Source organism: Muscardinus avellanarius (genome assembly GCF_963383645.1).
Source record: "Muscardinus avellanarius genome assembly, chromosome: 10".
Taxonomy (NCBI): domain Eukaryota; kingdom Metazoa; phylum Chordata; class Mammalia; order Rodentia; family Gliridae; genus Muscardinus; species Muscardinus avellanarius.
The window spans coordinates 49,001,434-49,010,284 of NC_137796.1; positions in this window are offsets into that span (position 1 = coordinate 49,001,434).

An 8,851-nucleotide genomic window follows, 5' to 3' on the forward strand; every position below is an offset into this window, starting at 1 on the left:
GAGAATCCTCAGCAGAATGGGAACAAATCTACCATTTGATCCAGCAATACCTCTTCTGGGTATCTACCCAAAAGACAGGAAACCAAACTACCAAACTAATGCATGTGTATCTATGTTCATAGCTGCATGATTCACCATAGCCAAACTGTGGAACCAGCCAAGATGTCCATCAACCAATGAATGGATTACAAAACTGTGGGATATGTACACAATGGAATCTTACTCAGCCATAAAGAAAAATACAATTGTGGTATTTTCAGGGAAATGGATGGATCTTGAGCACATTATGCTAAGCGAGATTAGTCAATCGCAGAAAGTAAGGAATTGGATGCTTTCCCCAGTATGTGAAAGCTAGGGTGAATGGGGTCACAGAAGGAACTCCAGGTAAAAAAGGAGATCCTACAGAGGAGCAAATAAGGCAACCTAACTGTGGGGATGGGACGGGGGGGAGAAGGAAACTCTTTAAAGCGCATGATGTACTTATTCATATCGAAGTTAACCACTAAACCAAACATGGGAGTGAGGGATGGGGAGGGAGTGAGGTGGGGACTGGGTGGGGGCTGGCTGGGTGATATGTGCATTTATGTCTACACAAGTTTTTTACCCCATTATGATGTTTAAATACAATGCACTAAAAAAAAGATATTTACCATAAAAAGTAAAGGAATTCTTCCAAACTCATTGGAGGCCAGTATCACATTAATACCAAAGCCAAATAATGAAATCTCAAAAAAAAGAAAATTAAAGAACAATATCATTGATGAACATAATGCAAACATTCTAAACCAAATACGAGCCACGCACATTCAAAATGAAATCATAAAAATTGTATACCATGATCAAGTTGGTGTCATCCCAGGAAAGCAAGTCTGGCTCCAACATATGCAAATCAATTTGTTTTTCATCACATAAGTAGAATTAAGAATGAAAATTACATGATAATATCAATAGAGGCTGAAAACGCATTGAGAAAATCCAACACCCTTTCATATTTTTTTTAAATTGCAGAAAATTGGAGTTGAAGAAATATATCTCAACATCATTAAGGCAACATATAATAAACTCAAAACCAATCATATGGAATGGGGAAAAACTGCAGGAATTGCCACTAAAATTAGGAGCAAGACAAAGATACTATCATCATTCCTTTTCAATATATCCCTTGAGACTCTTGCCAGGGCAATAAGACTAAAGAATCATATCAAAATAATTCAAATAGGAAAAAAATAAAAATTTTCTTTGTTTGCAGAGGACATAATCCTCTATCTAGAAGACTCAAAAACTCAACCAAAAAACTACTAGAGCTGATTAATCAACTCAGCAAATTAGCAGAATACAAAATCAACTTAAAGAAAGTAGTAGTTTTTCTATTTGTCAACCATGAATCCACAGAGAAAGAATACAGAAAACAATCCCATTTACAATAACCTCAAAACCAATAAAATCCCTAGGAATGTACCTAACCAAAGAGGTAAAAGACCTCTACAATGGAAATAAAACACTAGAGAAAGAAACTGAAGACACCTTAGAAGATGTAACGATCTCCTTTGCTCATGGATAGGCAGAATGGATATCATCAAAATGGCCATTCTACCCAAAGTGATCTATAGAACTAATGCAATCATTATCAAAATACCAGTGTTATTCTTCATAGATTTAGAAAAATCAGCCATAAACTTCATATGGAGAAACAAAAAACCCATAATAACCAAAGCAATACTCAGCAATATCCATGTAGGTGTCATCACAATTCCTGACTTCAAATTATACTACAGAGATACAGTAATTAAACAACATGGTATTGACACAAAACAGGCACACAAACCAATGGAACAGAACAGAAGATACAGAAACTAACCCACACAATTATTGTCTATTGATCGTCCACAAAGAGGCCAAATACTTATGGTAGAGAAAAGAGAGCCTTTTCAACAAATGGTGCTATTGATTTGTAGAAAAATGGAAAGAAGTCCTTACCTCTAACCCTGAACATAAATCAACTCGAGATGGGACACAGACCTGGCAGTTAGACCAGAATCTAGCAAGCTGTTAGAGGAGGGCATAGGTTCAACACTCCAAAATATAGGCAGAGGAAGAAACTTTCTCAACAAGATCTCCAAAGCTCATAAAACTAAGGAAGAAATAAGTGGATGGCATTAAGCTAAAAAGTTTATGCTCATCAAAAAAAATCCTCAAGAGAAATTCTAAAGAATGGGAGATGATCTTTGCCAGCTATTCCTCTGATAAAGTCTAATTTCTAGAATATACAAAAACTTTACACAAAAAAGCAAATAATCCAATTAAGAAATGGGTAACTGAATTGAATAGACATTTTACCAAAGAGGAGATACAACTGGCCAATAGATACATGAAAAAATGTTCAACATCATTTAGCAATCAGGGAGATGCAAATCAAAACTACACAGAACCTGGGCATGGTGACACATGCTGATAATCCCAGTACTTAGGTGGATGAGATAGGAGGATCCCAGGTTTGTGGCTAGCCTCAGCTACTGAATGAGGCCCTCTGCAACTTAGTGAGACTCTGTTTCCAAAAATAGAATTAAAAATAGGCCTGGGGATATAGCCAAGAGGTAGAATGCCTCTGGGTCCAACCCCTAGTACTGCAAAACAAAAAACAAAACAAAACAAAAAAAAACAACTACACAAAAACTTTCATCTAAACCCGACCAGAATGGCAATCATAAAGAAGTCAAATAACAATAAATGTTGGCAAGGCTGTGGGGAAATAGAAACTAGCACAATCCATACGGAGATCAATGTGGAGAGTCCTTAGAAAACTGGGAATGGATCTATTATACGATCTGGCCATATCATTACAGGAATCTTTCCAAAGGGGTTGAAACCAGAAAATTACAGTAACATATGCATACCCATGTTCACACAGCAGCACAATTCACAATAGCCATACTATGGAACCAACCTAGGTGTCCATCAACAGATGAATGTATTACAAAATTATGGGAATTATACACAATGGAATTCTACTCAGCAATAAAGAAAAATAAATTTACATCATTTGCAAAAAAATGGAAGGACCTGAATATCATTATGTTAAGTGAGATTAGCCAAGCACAGAAAGTGAAGAATCATATATTTTCTTTAATATGTGCAGGATAGGGAGTTACTGGGATACAAGGGAGACTCTAGATGAGGAGAAACATCAGGGGAGTCAGGGAGGAGACATAAGGGTAGGGGTGCAGGAGGATTTAGGCTCATTCATAGAAATACTACCAAAGACTACATGTATACATCCGATTATATACTGACGTCAATCTGTGTACTCTGTACTGGGAGAAAGAAAAATGGGGAGGGGTAACCAAGAGTGTGCGCATCTATTTCATTGTCAACAGATTTACATTACAATGTGAGACTATATGCACCGATAAAAGCACAAAAATATATTAAAATATGCCAAAAAATGCTTAATAGTTAAAAAAATAGGAAACTGGGATAGGAAAGTAGTACAAGGAAGAACTTCACATAGAAGCTGCCTTGTTTCTCTCCAAGAAGAGGGATTATAAGGAGTGACTGGGGTGTGCATGGTGGTAAGATAGGGTCAAGAGGTCAACTTTATGTGAAAAGTGTTCTTATCTGCTCTGTGTTCGCTTCTGCCTGGCTGGGCCATACACCCCCTGCCTGGCTCCAGGTCGCTGTCCACTGTTCTTTAGGTCTGACTCATGACTCCAGGTGCTGCTGGGCCCGCCTCTTTCAAGATGAACAGTTTCAGGTCAACTGAAGTTGGCTTTATGGGTTTTTCCTTCTCTTTCTATTAGGCTTTATGTTGTCTCTTTCATTTTCTCATGTTTGATGGGAGACTTGAAGAGCATCTTTCTTACCAGCAGTTTCTGTTTGGGTGAGAATGGAAAGAGACCTTGATTCTTGGTGTTAGAGGCAATGTTCTGCCCCAGGGACAAATACGTTCTAGGGAGATAATATCTCACACCATAGAGTGGACAACAGTAGGAATGCTCCTTTCTCTGCTGCCCTTTGTGTAACAGCAGAAGTCCTATCCTTCTTCTTGCTTTACCCATCAATTAACTGTATGGAACACTCTGTAATCCTCATGTGTGTCAGACTGAGTCTGTGTGTGTGTTTAACTCACAACATTCACTCCAGGGGCCACTGTCTTGCCTTGTGGCATGCTGTGAGCACTGGAAGATGCTGTGAATCTCACCCTGTCCTTTGTTTTGGACATTCCTTCTATTTACTAAGTAATCTATCCTCTACAGATAGTTGATTATCTATCAACCAACACTATGTGAGCACTTCTTACCTTATGGCTGATGCTGCAAAACAACTGCATCTCGCCCTTGCTAAACAGTCATAACCAAAATCTCTAACCTTGAAAAGCCAATCATTGATATTAAAGCTATTTTCTACTTATGTTCCAATCTGTGTCTATATATTGCACTGAACCTAATAGAGACTTCGTGGCTGTAATGATACGGTGCTGGTGCCTTTCAAATGTCAGATGGGAAGAAAAATGTGTTTAACCATGCCTGAATATGTTGAGAGACTACTTTCGATTTCAATTTAGAGTCAACAGCAATATAGAAACATCCTCTAAAGGGAGCAACTTCAGAAAGAAAAAGGGTCACAGAGAAACTCTAGACAAAGAACTCCACAGATGAGCAAATAAGGTGATCTAACGAGTGGGATGTGAGGGGGAGAGGGAAACTGCTGAATGTACATGATGCACATTCACAAACTATCAAAGTCAATCAGTAAGCCAAACATGGGAAGGAGGAAGGATGGAGGGAATGGGGTAGACATTGAGGAAGGGCTAAATGAGTGAGGTGTGCATGTATGCCTCTACCATCTTGTACTCCATTAAGTACAATTCACCAATAAAAACTAAAAAAAAAAAAAAAACAACAGGAGCAGATGAAGGTAGAAAGCCCTTTTAAATTATCTTACTAAAGATTCATTAGTATAATGAGGTAAAATATACATACATTTACAAGGGATGAATGAAGGAACTAACAAAGACATATGATAATGTTTTACTCTAAAACCTCTTCTAACATTTACTCCTTAAATTTGACTTCATAAAAAGATTAGTTCTTTTTAAAAATTGCTTAATTTTTTACTTAAGAAATGCAAATATCATGTCCTTTTGGTATTGAGCATTGAATCCAGTATCTCATTCATGGAAAATAGGAAATCTACTACTGGGCTGCTCAGAGACTCAGAATGCTGTAAGAAAATCTTAACTCTGTGGGTAAAGAACACTTGCAGTTTCACAAATGACACAAGGTAAAATATCTCTCTCTCTCTCTCTCTCTCTCTCTCTCTCTCTCTCTCTCTCTCTCTGCCTATTTTCTCTATATTTCTCCCTCCTTTACCTTCTCTTTCTTCTTGTATTTCTTGTGGCACTGGAGCCTGAACCCATAGATATCCTACATCTTAGGAAAACCCCAGCCCTATTGCATGTTTTATTTCAAAGAAGTTCCTCTGGGACTAATATGTTGCAGAGGCTGGCAAGGAACCTACAATCATACTGTCTCACCCTCCCAAACACTGGCATTGCAGGTTCGAGAGTCTACACCTGGCTTCCCTGGGAAGTACCATATGATTCTTAGAATATCTCTTCCCTTTGCAAAGAACAAATCAGTTTTGTGATGCAATTGAGGTATCTGTAAATGGATCCTGCCATTCTCTACTTTTAGAAAGGTCAACATTTAACATATCTTCTACATTGTTGATGGTCAGTACAGAATGTTAAATACATGAATAAGGAAAGTGGCTCTGCCATAGTGTCATGTAAAAATTCTACTGGCAAAATATTGTAAATATACCTTGAGTGATTGATTACATTGCCTGACCACAGTGTCTGCTGACTTGGCCAAGTTTCATGGCAACACCTGCCTCCTGCTTCTATGGGGAAGACTGAAGAGAACCTGAGGCCAAGAAGACCTGCTTTAGCTGCCCTCGCTAATAGATAGGGGTTAGCACTAGGGGTGAGGGTGCAGCAGTGGGTCACCTCTCCTCTGAATGTGTGAGACCTCGTGGCAGCCCCCTGCTGCATTTGGGCACTCACTCCTCCTTCTAGTGATCTCCAGACTGTAACCTCCCCCTGCCCTTCACGAAGGAGCAAGCTTCCCCACTTGGTGCCCTCTGGACTTTTCCAACAGCAGGATCTGCCCATGTGCTGTGGGGGGTCAGGCAAGGACCTCCCAAGTCTCCTGCCCTCATCTTTAGTGGAATTTGCGAAGAGGAAACAAAAGAAGTGCACATTGCCTAACCGTCTTTTCTTTTCATGAAGAGAATTGATGAGGTGTGCATGGGGGTTGGAGATTAGGGGTGAGATGGGATCCAGAGGTAAAGTGTATGTGAAAGGTGCTCTGACCTTGCACTGTGTCTTGCTGGGCCTGACTGGGCCCGACCCTCCCTCTCCAGTCTGCTGTCCACTGCTCATCAGGTGCGGCTCATGAGTCCAGGTGCTGCTGGCCCCTCCTATTTCAAGGTGACCAGTTTCAGGTCATCTTCCTTAGTTTTCCTGGTGCTGAATTTGGCCTCGTTGGCTTTTCCTTGACTTCTCTTAGGTTTTTATGTTGTAGCTCTCATTTTCTTCTATTTCTAGGAGAACTTGATGAACATTTTTCTAACCAGCAGTTTCTGATTGGATGGAAATGGGAAAAGAACTTGATCTTGGTATTTGGAAGAAGTGCCGTGCCCAAGGACAAAGTATTTTGTAGGGAGATTGTGGCCCACACCATAGAGTGGACAACAGTATAAATGCTCCTTTCCCTGCCTGCCCTTCCTGTAACAAAGACCAGAAGAAGTCCCAACCTTCTTTTTGCTTCACCCTTTAATTGACTTTTGGAATACTTTTTAATCCTGTTGTGTTTTTGAGTGTGTGTGCATGGAGAAAAGTTTATGCAAAATGTCTAGTTTTCCTGTCTTTACCCCCACACCTAGGTCTCGCCATTTATTCAATGTGCCTGTGGCAGGTTGTGAATTCTGCAGGATGCTGTGAATCTCACTTCTGTCCTTTGTTTTGGAGAATCTACAATTTCCTAAGTAATGTATGCTCTACACATCTAACTGATTAGGTATCAAACAACACTATATGAGTTTCTCATTCCTTTTGGCTGCGGATGTAAGAAAACCCCACATCTCTGCTAAGTACCCATCATAAACAGAATCTCTCAACATGAAAATCCAATCATTGATATAAAGGCTATTTTTTCCCAATGTCCCAATCAGGGTCTAACATACTGTATTGGATCTAATAAGGACTTTGTTTTTGTAATGATACTGCAGAATCCATGTCTTTTGAAATGTCAGGTGAGACGAAGAATATATTTAACGATGCCTGAATATTTTGAGAGACTATTTTTATTACATTTCAGTAGCCACAACAATATACAAAACTCCTCTAAAAGGAACAACTCAGTGAAGACAGAAACCTCTTTGAAGATAGAATCTTACAGAACCACCAGCAAAAATGACATAAAATGCATATAACACTTGTACAAGGCTTGAATGAAGAAACTAACAAAGAAATATTCTCTTTTTGTGTGGTACTGAGGGTGAAACCCAGGGGCTTTCTACCTCTGGGCTATACTCCCTGACCTATTTTATATTTTATTTGGAAACAGGGTCTTACTAAATTGCTGAGAGCCTCACTAAGTAGCTGAGGCTGGCTTCAAACCTGTGTGATCCTCCTGTCTCAGCCTCACAAGTGCGGGGATTACAAGTGTGCACCAACACCCCCAGCTTATTATCTTTATTCTAAAACCTCTTCTAAAAAATACTCCACAAATTTTGTGTGTGTGTGGTACTGAGGTTCCTGCAAACTCTTCTACTTCCGGGCTACACTCCCAGACCTATTTTATATTTTCATTTGGAAACAGGATCTCTTAAGCCAGCAAGGCTGGCTTCAAACTATGTGATCCTTCTGACTCTGCCTCCCAAGCACAGGGTTTACAAGCATGCGCCACCAAGCCTGGCAATACTCCACAAATTTGACTTCATAAAAAAAGACTCATTATCCTCAAAAAACTTGCTTAATTTTGCATTCACCACATCCTACTGACTTTTCCTTTTGGCACTGACCATTGAATCTAGTCCTCATTTATAGAAAATAGAGACTCTACCACTTAGCTACACAGACTCTCAGACCTGCTCTCAGGAAATCTTAACTTTCTGGATAAAGAATACTTGCAGCTTTACAAATTGACACTCAAGGCCACCTCTCTCTCTCTCTCTCTCTCTCTCTCTCTCTCTCTCTCTCTCTCTCTCTCTCTCTCTCTCTCTCTCCCCTCTCTCTCTCCTCCCCTGCTCCCTCCCTCCATTCCTCCCTCCCTCCCTCCTATCTTCTCCTTCTTATCTTTCTTATAGCATTGCAGCCTAGATCTATGGATATCTTGCCAGTCAGGTAAAACTACAGCCCATTTTATTTTTTATTTTGAAATTGGGTCTAAAGAGGTGCCTTGGGGTTGGGTAAGTTGCAGAGGCTGGAGATGAACCTACAGTCACCCTGTATCATCCTCTGCAACACTGGTATTACAGGTTTGGGCCTCTGTGCCCAGCTTCCCTGGCATTCCTGTGTCATTCCTAGTCTATCTTACTCTTTGTGAAGGTTAAATCAGTTGTTTTCACATAATTTAGCTGTGTGCAAGTGGAATTTGCCATTGTCTACTTTTAGAAAGGTGAAGATTTAAATATATTCTACATTCTTGAATGTTTAGTACAGCATCTACATCTTTGGTGAGTGAAATAGGAGAGAAGGAAAAAAGAACTTCACATCAAAGTGGACTTCTGTTTGCCTCTGTGAACCTCTTCATAAGGTGTGTTTGGGGGTTGAAGGTGAGGGGTGAGA